Source organism: Mus musculus, chromosome 15 (assembly GCF_000001635.26).
Source record: "Mus musculus strain C57BL/6J chromosome 15, GRCm38.p6 C57BL/6J".
Taxonomy (NCBI): domain Eukaryota; kingdom Metazoa; phylum Chordata; class Mammalia; order Rodentia; family Muridae; genus Mus; species Mus musculus.
The window spans coordinates 33,085,798-33,099,249 of record NC_000081.6 but is presented as its reverse complement, the minus strand read 5'-3'; the positions used below and the strand labels follow the sequence as shown (position 1 = coordinate 33,099,249).

The 13,452-nt window shown below is 37.7% G+C and overlaps 1 protein-coding gene across 2 annotated transcripts in view; it reads right to left on the bottom strand.

Annotated features, from left to right (window-relative positions):
- Window positions 1-13,452, bottom strand: part of Cpq (carboxypeptidase Q) — a 511,424-nt gene that overhangs the window by 495,303 nt on the left and 2,669 nt on the right. The gene's annotated exons all lie outside the window — the stretch shown is intronic.

Here is a 13,452-nt window from a genome sequence, read left to right as displayed (position 1 = left end):
TGTAAGCCAGCCCCAATTAAATGTTGTTGTTGTTTTTTTTTTTTTTATAAGACTTGCCTTGGTCATGGTGTCTGTTCATAGCAGCAAAACCCTAAGACAGCTTCCTTATCTATCATTACTCAATTCCTCTCTAATCTGTTTGTGTTTTGCTACCTTCTTTGGCATTACTTGAATGCCTTTTAGAACTTTATTTTGTTTTATTTATATTGCTTTGTGTATGTCTAATGGCATACCCTTTGTGATGGATACACTCATATGTATGTATGTATGTATATGTTTATGTATATGTATCTCATTATAATCTACTAGTGTATCATTTTATCTCTTTGGATAAAAGACACCTTAATCTTTCATGTTTACAGCTTGTTGTTCTATACTATTTCCTTTAAAAACATTTTCAATGACATTAGAGTTATAATATTCACCTTATTTATAAAACATAATTAAGAAAAGTCAATAGGCCAGGCATGATGGTGCACACCTTTAATTCCAGCACTGGCCGGGGAAGGGGGGGGAGGGGGGGGGGCGGAGGCAGAGGCAGGCAGATTTTTGAGTTTGAGGCCAGCCTGGTCTACAGAATGAGTTCCAGGACAGCCAGGGCTATACAGAGAAACCCTGTCTAAAAAAAAAAAAAAAAAAAAAAAAAAAAAAAAAAAAAAAAAAAAAGTAGTAAATAGAACCAAAAAGCCATTGAATTAGTCTCCCCTTCTTAAAATCCTAAAATTTCTTTTTTATCATTTATTCATGTTCAAAATACATAATTTCAGACATTCTTTTAAGATAGGTATGTTTAACAGTATTTTTCTTTATATGAGAATGGTTTAATTCTATCCTCATTCTTAAAGAACATGTTTTCCAATAATAAGATTCTGATTTGACAGTTACTTTTTTTTGTTCACATCTAAAAAAAAAAAAAAGTGTGCCACCAAGGTTTGTGGCTTCCAGAATTTTTGATAAGGAATTCACTCACAGCCTGATAGTATTTGCATTTTGGCAAAGTGCTATTATTATTTGGATGGCATCAAGATTTTTTCCTTATTTTATTTTTTTAATAAATGAATTGGGATTTGTATTAGCAAAGTATACCTTTGAGTTTATCTTAGGAAATTGTCACTCAATCTCCCTTACTACATTTATATCTCTTACTACACACCCCAGTCAGAATGGGTGTCATCAAGGAAAAAATAGAGGAAAATTACTCACTACTGCTATGAATGCAACTGGTGCAACCACCATAAAAACCAATGCAGAAGTCTCTCAGAAAGTAGTTCCTAAAAGTGGAATTACATATAATCTATATCTAGCACTCTTGAGTGTTCACCTGAAGGTATAAGCCAGCATATAGCAAATATACCTGCACATCCATATTTATTGTAGTACTTCTTGAAGGGCCTTCTAACAGCCAGAGTATGACAAAAATGGCACCAGCAAGTATTGTTCTTTATCCTGCACTTTGCCTGGCTAAACTATTAGATTACATTGATTACATTTCTAAAGCTAGCCCCCAAGGTCTGTTCTCTCATTTGGCCAGACTCACTCCTGAAACTAAACACTAAGATCCAACTTATTTGGCTAACATGTCTAATCAGGACTTACCAACTCACTCTAGCACATACTCCCATTTTTTCCTTAAAAATCCAATGTCAAAAATACCTGCTGCTCCTTGCTGTCCACCTTTGCCCAAACCAGAGGCAACCTTCCACCTCCCCATTTTCCCCTGCAGAGTTATATACCTTGTGCTGAGAACTTGGTGTCTGGGTGTGTTCTACACTAACTCCCTGGGGCTGCCAAACCTCTTCACTATTCATAATAGCTATCATATGGAAACAGCTGACATGTCCACCATCAGATGATTGCATTAAAAAAAAAAACAGTATATATAATACATTCAATGGAGTTTTATTCAACCACAAAAGAGAATGGCATTTGTCATTGAGCAAAATATTGTGTTTTCTTTTTAAAACAATTTTATATTCTCTTTTAAATATTTATTTATATTTTGTGTGTTTGAGTGCTATGCGTTTGTATGTGTGTGTGTGTGTGTGTGTGTGTGTGTGTGTGTGTGTGTGTGTGTGTGTATGAAAGAGGGGAAGGGGAGTGAAAGGAAGAGAGAGGGAGAGGAGGAAATAGACCAGTATGGAGATACAGGGTAATGGGGAAATAAATATGAGCAAAGTACAATGATATACATATACAAAAATGTCATAATGAAACCCATTATTTTGCATATTTTTTTTAAAAATCAATAGAAGAGAAGCTAAAAGGCAAAGAGAAAAGTGTGGGAGACATTTCAGAAGATACAGAAGATGATGGAGGGGTAGGGAATATAGCCAATTTTGCAAGCATGCAGGAAAATGCTATAATTTACTGAAAGGAACTGGAAGCTTTAGGTTTGTGAACTATATGGGAACACACACACAAGTGTTAGGTCAATTCGTAAAGCACGGTATAAATAAATAGATAGATAGATAGATAGATAGATAGATAGATAGATAGATAGATAGATAGATAGAATCTTCCCAGCCTACCTGAGGTATATAGTGTCGAGGGACAGACCTGGACCAGACTTGGTCGACTCAACTAACATGGCTCCAGGTACCCTGTTAGTAGTAGATTTATAGGTGTAATCTTTGGCCAGCTACCATGTTTTCTCATTTTCAGGTTTGTTTTTCTTTTATTTTGCTTTGCTTTTTATCTTTATGGTATTCCTCCCCTTCTCCTGCTCTGATCTAGAATTGTTACCATTTGACCCATTGTGGAGCAGTAAGAAACCATCTTTTCTATGGTAGGTGTCTCCTCTTCTGTTGGGTTCACCACACCTACGTAAAAGTTAAACACACAATTAAAAGGATGTGGATGTTACAGAATGAAGCTGTTTGCATTAGCATGGCTAGGATGTGAATTTTATCCACTAGATACTGTAAGTTTATATTCAGAGTATAGAGAAGAAAGACTAGCTGAGCCATGCCATGGAAACTACAGTAATACGAGATCAGCCCATATCAGACTGTTTGGATTCTGAACCCAAAATTACACACAGATCATATCAGTGTCCACCTCCCAGAAAATCCTTTGTCTCTCTTGGGCAAATCAAATGCCCTCCTCTCCTCTCTTGCTTCTCCTCTCCCTTCCTACCACTCTTCATGACACATACTTAACCACCACTTTGCTTGGGCAACACCATTTCCAGGATGCTTTTCTTGACCTGTGACTTTCTTTTCACAGGTTATGAACCTCTTTTTCTATGATGGCATTGAACCCTCTGCTTTCCTCCATCAAAGTATCTCAAGACCACAAGTTAAATTACCTGGGTTAAGTCACTGAACTAAAGGTTTTCAAGGAAAAGATGGTTATCATATGGAGAACGTGACAGTCTGTTAACCCTTAAAGTGAACCATATTCATCATCTTTATAATCCATCCATTTTTCAGCACATGTGTGACACAGAGCTACCATATGGAACTTCACCAAGTGAAAAGCCTTAACCTTCAGTCTCTCCACCATCTATGTGTCTAAAAAAATACCTCAGAGTCTGAATAATCCACAATGGCATTTGATCATTAATTACTCCAACAAGGTTTGCATGAGCATCTTTAAAATACTTCTGGCTTTCCTCCTCATCCACTTCACTTTTCTCAGAAAAAAAAAATTCTTTGTGCGTGCTCCACGGTTACAGTGTTACCACCAACAGTCACATCACCATGACAAACTCTGCAATAAACTACGTGTCTGACTCCAGCTCTAATCTCTGTACTGCTGTGCAACCATTATATTTACCTTTAGTTGACACTTATCAGATCCTCCTACAGCAGCTGCTGCAAAATTCTTCCACTCTCCTTAAGCTCCAAACCCTACCCCTTCTATCCCTCAGGCTTAGAAAAATCTCTCCTCTTCTTAACTGAGGTTTGTATCTCTTTATTTTCAAAGATATTCTAACCCCACCTCCATCAACACACTGTTTCTCAGCTCTCACCCAAGGAAGGAAATGCCAATCAGCCATCCCAGTACCAAATTTTTAGTCCACATTGTACCAGATATCTGGAATTTTTCCTCTCCTTTGCTCCTTTCCTTCATCATAAAGAAATGTGTAAACCTTGTCAGTCCAAAGAGTGTTTTGTGACTTACTAGTATGAGTTGAACATTTATAAGATTCTACCAGGAGAACTAAGTTCTATTCAAAGCAGCTTATAAACACTATTTTATTTAATACTGATGACAATCATTGATACGTTTGATGTTATATTACCTATTTTATTGATTAGGAAATTGGGGCTATTGAAATAAAGTTTACACAAGGATATAGAACTTGGTTTGCCTTCTTCCCCTCCTCCCCCACTAATATATTAAAACCTTTCCAAAGATAAACAAAAAGGTTCTTGATTCTTGTCCTAATGTTCTTCTACTGTCTTTGCTGTTTCTATCACACTTATTTACCATTTCTGTCAGCAAGGTTAGGGAAGCACAAATACCACACATAACTGCCACTGATATTTCTGGAAATATTTGTTAAAGCATTGAAAAAACAAATTTTGTTTTTATAATATTTGAAATATGTCAGCACTGCTTTTCTCTCCTTTTTCAGAAGCAATCATTTTCTTTTCTTTCTTTTCTTTTCTTTTCTTCTCTTTTCTTTTCTTTTCTCGTGTGTGTGTGTGTGTGTGTGTGTGTGTGTGTGTGTGTGTGTGTGTGTGTTTTTCAAGACAGGGTTTCTCTGTATAGGCCTGGCTGTCCTGGAACTCACTTTGTAGAACAGGCTGGCCTTGAACTCAGAAATCCACCTGCCTCTGCCTCCCCCGCCCCACCCCCCCACCCCTGCCTGTGCTGGGATTACAGGCGTGTGCCACCACCGCCCAGCTTTTTTCAATTGTGTATTCGATGTTTTCTTCATTTACATTTCAAACGATATCCTGAAAGTCCCCTATACCCCAACCCAACCCTGCACCCTACTCACCCACTACCAAATCTTGGCCCTGGTGTTACCCTGTACTGGGGCATATAAAGTTTGCTAAACCAAGGGGCCTCTATTCCCAATGATGGCTGACTAGGCCATCTTCTGCTACATATGCAACTAGAGACACCAGCTCTGGGGATACTGGCTAGTTTATATTGTTGTTCCACTTTTCAGGTTATAGACTCCTTCAGCTCCATGGGTACTTTTTCTAGCTCTTCCATTGGGGGCCCTGTGTTCCATCCAATAAATGACTGTGAGCATCCACTTCTGTATTTGCCAGGCACTGCATAGCCTCACAAGAGACAGCTATATCAGGGTCCTTTCAGCAAAAATCTTGCTGGCATATACAAAAGTGTCTGCATTTGGTGGCTGATTATGGGATGGACCACCAGGTGGGGCAGTCTCTGGATGGTCCATCCTTTTGTATTAGCTCCAAACATTGTCTCTGTAACTCCTTCCATGGGTTTTTTGTTTACTATTCTAAGGAGGAATGAAGTATCAACACATTGGTCTTCCTTATTCTTGATTTTCTTGTGTTTTGCAAATTGTATCTTGAGTATTTTAAGTTTCTAGGCTAATATCCACTTATCAGTGAGTGCATATCAAGTGACTTCCTTTGTGTTTGGGTTACCTCACTCAGGATGATATCCTCCAGATACATCCATTTGCCTAAGAATTTTCATAAATCCATTGCTTTTAATAGCTGAGTAGTACTCGATTGTGTAAATGTACCACTTTTTCTGTATCTATTCCTCTGTTGAGGAACATCTGGGTTCTTTCCAGCTTCTGGTTATTCTAAATAAGGCTGCTACAAACATAGTGGAACAAGTGTCCTTATTACCAGTTGGAACATCTTCTGCCTATATGCCCAGGAGACATATTGCTTGATCTTCCAGTAATACTATGTCTAGTTTTCTGAGGAACCACCAGACTGATTTCCAGAGTGGTTGTCCAAGTTTGCAGTCCCACCAGCAATGGAGGAGTGTTCCTCTTTCTCCACATCCTCTCCACCATCTGCTGTCACCTGAATTTTTTTATCTTAGTCATTCTGACTGGTGTGAGGTGGAATCTCAGGGATGTTTTGATTTGCATTTCCCTGATAATTAAGGATGTTGAACATTTTTTCAAGTGCTTCTCAGCCCTTCGGAATTCCTCAGTTGAGAATTCTTTGTTTAGCTCTGTACCCCATCTTTAATGGGGTTATTTGAATTTCTGGAGTGCAGGTTCTTGAGCTCTTTGTATATATTGGATATTAGTCCCCTATCAGATTTAGGATTGGTAAAAATACTTTCCCAATCTGTTGTTTGCCTTTTTGTCTTATTGACAGTATCTTTTGTCTTACAGAAGCTTTGCAATTTTTTGAGGTCCCATTTGTCCATTCTTGATCTTACAGAACAAGCCATTGCTGTTCTGTTTAGAAAATTTTCCCCTGTGCCCATATCTTCGAGGCTTTTCCCCACTTTCTCCTCTATGAATTGCAGTGTCTCTGGTTTAACGTGGAGTTCATGATCCACATAGACTTGAGCTTTGTACAAGGAGATAAGAATGGATCAATTCCCATTCTTCTACATGCTAACCACCAGTTGAACCAGCACCATTTGTTAAAAATGCTGTCTTTTATAAAAAAAAAAAAAAAAAAAAAAAAAGATTCTATTGTGACAGGACAGACATTTCACGGTTCCTTTGTTTTACAAATATTCATAATCATAGTATAATAAGATATTATAAATTTGATTATCTTATTACATAATTATTAGTGTTACAAAGAACAAGAATTGTATGGTCAGAGAACATCTTTCACTTCATAATTCCTTTAAAAATAACATCTGCTTTCCATATCCTTGTAAATTACAGAATTGACAGTGACCCTTGCACTATTTTTCTTCTTTTACAAACTGAGTTAATAAATTCATTTAATCAATTAAAAAAAATGCTGTCTTTTTTCCACTGGATGGTTTTAGCTCCTTTGTCAAAGATAAAGTGATCATAGCTGTGTGAGTTCATTTCTGGGTCTTCAATTCTATTCCATTGACCTACCTGTCTGCCAGTGTACTAGTACCATGCAATTTTTTTTTTAATCACAATTGCTCTGTAGTAGAGCTTGAGGTCAGGCATGGTGATTTCACTAGTGGTTCTTTTATTATTGATAAGATTTTTTGCTATCCTAGGTTTTGTTGATATTTCAGATGAATTTGCAAATTGCCCCTTCTAACTCTGTGAAGAATTGAGTTTGAATTATGATGGGGTTAGCATCAAATCTGCAGATTCCTTTCAGCAAGATAGCCATTTTTACTATATTAATTCTGTCAATCCATGAGCATGGGGGATCTTTCCATCTTATGAGATCTTCTATTTCTTTCTTCAGAGACTTATCATACAGATCTTTCACTTCCTTAGTTAGGGTCACACCAAGATATTTTATATTATTTGTGACTATTGTGAAGGGTGTTGTCTCCCTAATTTCTTTCTCATCCTGTTTATCCTTTGTGTAGAGAAAGGCCACTGATTTGTTTGAGTTAATTTTATATCCAATTACCGCACTGAAGCTGTTTATCAGGTTTAGGAGTTCTCTGGTGAACTTTTTAGGGTCACTTATACATACCATCATATCATCTGCAAATAGTGATATTTTGACTTCTTCCTTTCCAATTTGTATCCCCTTGATCTCCTTTTGTTGTTGAAGTGCTCTGGCTAGGACTTCAAGTACTATATTGAATAGGTAGGGAGAAATGGACAATTTCCTAGACAGATAACAGGTACCAAAGTTAAATCAGCATCAGATTAATGATTTAAACAGTCCCATTTCCCCTAAAGAAATAGAAGCAGTCATCAATAGTCTCCCAACCAAGAAAAGCCCAGGACCAGATGGGTTTAGTGCAGAGTTCCATCAGACCTTCAAAGAAAACCTAATTCCAACTCTCCTCAAACTATTCCACAAAATAGAAACAGAAGGTACTCTACCCTATTCATTCTATGAAGCCACAATTACTCTGATACCTAAACCACACAAAGATCCAACAAAGAAAGAGAACTTCAGACCAATTTCTCTTATGACTATTGATGCGAAAATACTCAATAAAATCCTCAAAAACTGAATCCAAGAACACATCAAAACGATCGTGCATCATAACCAAGTAGGCTTCATCCCAGGGATGCAGGGATGGTTTAATATACAGAAATCCATCAATGTCATCCACTATATATAAACAAACTCAAAGATAAAAATCACATAATCATCTCCTTAGATGCTGAAAAAGCATTTGACAAAATACAACACCCCCTCATGATAAAAGTCTTGGAAAAATCAAGAATTCAAGGCCCATACCTAAACATAATAAAAGTAATCTACAGCAAACCAGTAGCCAACACCAAACTAAATGGAGAGAAGCTGGAAACAACCTCACTAAAATCAGAGACTAGACAAGGCAATCGTTTTTTTTTAAACACCCCAAGCATAAATAATTTTAAAAATCCAAAGAAAACTGTAGAATGCTCTGGCTTGAAAGTGCTTGTCACCTGGGTATTTTTCTTTAGTTACCTCACCGGGCTCTATGATGCACAGCTTGACACAGTTTTCATAGCTTTCAAGGGGATCTTTGTTTGAATAATAACAAGATCAATCCAGAGAGGAAGAGCTCACCATAGTTTCAGCTGCAAGTGCTTCAGTAACAGAGGCCAAATCTGTCACCTAAGCCCCCAAGACCCTGAGGAAGCAAACATTTCTTCTATTGACAGAGGTTTAATTGGACATTTTGGGAATCCAGTGTCATATATACTGATACAAATGTTTGAAAAGTTATTCACCGTGTAGTTTGTGCCAGACAGACTCCAATGCCAAGCCAGCAAACAGTCTCCCATTTATTCTGTTGGAACCAACTTCTAAAGATTCGTCAGGGCTCTCTGTGTAAATTTCCACATCCAAAGGTCCATCTGTGCTTTCAAGGCAGCATCCTTCGTCCCACATGGGCACACATTAGTCCTTCCCCTGTCAATCTTGCTACTGCATTCAGAAAAAGAATTAGACAAAAACAAAAAAAAAAACAAAACAAAAAAACTTCCAAGGTATTTGCTCCATCTCTAAAAAGCATAGAGTGTAATGTTCAGCAGCTTCTAGAAACAGACTCCAGTTCCTTTCTCTGAATTAAAATCTTGACTGTTATTCTTGATTCCAGGGAAAGATTGCTTAGAATCTCAGCTAATAGATAAGTCTACTGTAACAGATGATCTATATAAAAGCAGTGCTTTATTGGAAGAATAAAAAGGGGATATTAACAAGTGTGCACTGAGGAATCTCTAAGCATTAGGCCACTAATAGCTGCCCTATAATTTGCAATGTCAAAATTTGCTTTTACTTTGTCTTCCTGTTATCACACATCTTTCTCAAGAGAAATTGTTAAACTTTTGAGATTTTATTTTTTTAAATTAATTTTTACACTTCATATTTTATCTCCCCCCATCCACTCTCCGACTGTTCCACATCCCATACCTCCTCCCCACTACACCCCGTCTTCACATGGATGCCCCACCCCCACCCCACCTGACATCTAAACTCCCTGGGGCCTCTATACTCTTGAGGATTAGGTACATTATCTCTGAATGAACACAGATACTGCAGTCCTCTACTGTATGTATGTTGGGGACCTCATATCAGGTGGTGTAAGCTGTTCGGTGGTCCAGTGTTTGAGAGATCCTGAGGGTCCAGATGAATTGAGACTGCTGGTCCTCCTACAGAATTGCCCTTCTCCTTTTGAGATATTTTTATGTGTGTACATACATACACATAGACACATCTATACATGTATTTAGGTATCTTTGGAATGCAGAGGAAGGCATCAGATTCTTTAGAGTTACTTATGGCTATGAGTCATTCAATGTGGGTGCTGGAAATCAAAACTCAGTCTTCTACAAAAGCAACAAGTACTCTTAACCACTGAGAAATATATCTAGCCCCAGAATAATTTAAATGTTTAAAGCCTCAAGCTGGGTATATGCATTATGAACATCTATCATTTATTAAGAGTAGTTAGTGCATACAACAAGAGAGTCTTTGGGATGAAGGCATTTTTTCTGTAAGGCTAACACAAAATCAGAGAAGAGAAATCAGGAGTCATGTGTAGAGGTAAACATCTTATAACAACAAACAAAAGACTTAAACCCATTGTTACCAAACCCCCACTTTCAGCTACAACATAAAGAGCTTGCAAGTCACTGCTGCTGTCCTTACTACAGCAAATCAAACTAAATGGGCTGAAAACCAACAACTTTCCTTTGCTCATAAGAGGACTGAAGGGTGAACAAACATTCTAAGATTGAAAAGATGGGCAAATCCACAGTCATAGTCAAGATTTACTCACTTGGAGAAGAGCCACTGGAGCTCTTTGCAGGCAAGAACATAGAAATGGCAATTTTGAAAATGTGCTGGAGACTGAATCTAGTATATAGTACAATGAAAGTGTGAAGTTCCTGGAGCCCTGGTCTTGCTGATGGAGGCAGCTGCCATTTTGGGCAATCACAAGGCAAATACAATAAAAATGGCCTGAGATCAGATTCCCAACACCAATGTAAAAAGTCATGATTGATATCACATGCTTATAATCCCATTGGGGGTAGGTAAGACTAGGGGTTCATGGTTGGTTGCTGGTCAGTCTAGCCAAGTCAGTGAGCTCTAGGCTCAGTTCAAAACTCTGTCTCAAAAACAAAGATAGCCACTGATGAAAGCACTCAACTTCAACATATGACATCTACATTTACCTTCACATTCTTAAAAATATCCCCAACACCACTAACACTGCTTTACACACTTTAAAATAAATAATTGGATATCTGCCAATAATGTGTGTATTTTTTATTTTTCTGTGACAGTTTCAAATAAAGGAAGGATTTATTCTGACTTATAGTTCAAGAGTGAAGTCCATCATGGAATGGAAAGTTATAAAACAGCATAGCTTAAGGCAAATGGCCACTTCAGCCCATGCAATAGTGTTGCCCACAGTTAATGTGTGTATTCTCTCTAAGTTAAACTAATCTACATAATTCCTCACAGGAGTGTCTGGACACCTGTCTCCTAGACGATTCTTAAAGGATCACTAATATTCCTTTCTTATAGTTTATATTTGTTAGCACTATGAAATGAGTCTGGGTCTAATGTAATGGCCTTTGCTTTGAAAAAATCCTTGCTGCACACAGGAGGACTAGAGTTTGGATGTCCAGAACCCATTGTCACAAGGTGATGTGAAGAATGTGGGAGTAGTGGCCACTTAATCTCCCAGGCAGTGGGAAAGTGTAGCAGAGAGTAGTGGGTAATAACTAAAAGCGTATTTAGAACACAGGAGAGAAACTAGCTTTCTCTTCCAGATAACTGTTTTTCTAACAGCAACAGAATTACAAACTTTTCTCATCTTTTTCTGTTTGTTAACAAGGGATAAGTAAGAGATTACCAATGTGTAAGTGCTAACAGAGAGGTTACTCTTACTTTGCAGAAAAGGCTTTGCATTGAGTGAAGAATGGGAGGGGGAATAAGATCAAAAGAAAAGAGTTATTATTAGGACAAATTTTCCAGAACACTTGATAAATCTATGACAAACTGTTAGTGAGGGGAAGCAGTATCAGGCTCTTTGTAGAAATGACTACATCAGCATAGTATCTTGCAAACAAAGAACACCTTTGCACTTGACTGCTGCAGGAAAGATCAGAAGCAGATGCAGCTAGATACTTTTATCTTTTTGTATAAATGAAAACTTTAAAACACAGGTGCCTTCTCTTTGTTTCTGCTCTTATGGCTCACAGGAACTCACAACCCTCTGACTTTTAATCCATGGCAAAATCTCAGAGACTTTCTTTGCCTTAGAACTTTTTGCTGTATGTTCTCTCTAACTCTGCCAACCATGTCAAGTGAAAAACTAAAGCAGATAGTATTTGGAGGCCACCAGAGTCAAAAGCTCTAGGGAGAGGGATGGTGGCTGGAGGATTCCTAGTGCCTGCACTGCTGCATGGAATAAGGAAACTCATGAAGAATGGAACTTAGAGACTATGAATGCCAAATGATGCTCTCAGAGCAATGTTTTATCCAATATAAAACACTCTTATGACAAGAATGACCTATTTTATGATACTGATAACCCTTTTATAAAGTGAACAATCATTCAATGGTAGGTAGAGTAAAAAAAAAGAGTCGCACTTATTACTACAGAATTTGCTTAAGGTAAGATACATCTGTGATATTGTGTATCATATGTATAATATGTGAAGACTTGAGTATCAAGAATTAAAGGAATAATCTGTGACTGAATCCCTGAATCATTATACACCTTTTAAAATATATGGAACATGATTTTCATGTTCAAATCATCTACCCACCTTTACTGTTTACCAAACACATAGAAGTAGGTCATTAAACAATATAAAACTAAGCTGGGAAATGGAAAAACAAGTATAGACCTGGCACTGCCCTCAGTCTAACTGTAAAGACCCATAGGAGACAGCCATACATGTAAATTCATCCATACAATGGGCAGACACAGGGAAACTAGAAATTCATGATCTTTGAATCCGTATCAGTACTAAAATGAAATAAAGTACTTTTTTTTACATATATATGTGTGGTAGGTGTTTGGTTTGCATGTGTATGTGTGCATGTGTTCATGCCTATAAAGACCCAAAGATGCCATCCGGAATCTTCTTCCATCTCTCTACCTTATTCATTGTGGAGGTTAAGAAAACTGAACCCAAAGCAGTATCAGTATCAGTACCAGCAAAGGCAGATTTTGAAAACACAGAAGTTATCTATCATGTTGCAGAGATCTTCTATCTCTGCTTTCCAACCCCTGGAATTACAGGCATGCCACTGCATCCACTCTGCATTACACTTGGGTCTAATTAAGCATGTGGTCGTTCACTCTCTTCTCAAACTCAGTATTCCATTCCTTATCTGACATATAGCACATACTCAGTAAACTGTTGGGATATTAATATTTGCTGAATAAAATAATAACTAAGGAGAAGCACACCAATTGGTCCTACTACTATGCAATAGTACAGAAAGGAGCCCAGAGTAAAATGGGGTGGCTGATACCTATAATCCTAGCACTTGGGAGACTCAGGTGCATGGGCTGGTGACAGCAAGTTTGAAGGCAGCCTTGGTTACATAGTGAGTTCCTGAGCAACTGAACTACAGAGTAAAACATTGTTTTAAAACATAAAGGTTGAGAAGAGATAAAAGGATGGAGGAAAGAAGGAGCAAGGAAGGGAAGGAGAAATGATGAAATGAAGAAAGGAAGAACGTGTCCAGAAATAAAGAGAAAAGAATAATAATCTCAAGATGGAAAGTACATGAATGGATAGTTTGTTTTTAAAAGCTAAGTGGTTTAGAGAAAATATGAGTGGGGGCAGAGAAAGTACATTGCAAAGCTCCAGCCCCAGGGCAAGTAATAAAAGTTCCTGCTTTAATTTTTTTCCATAATATTGTGAGCAATAGGAAAGTCTATTCCATCTCACCAGCCTCA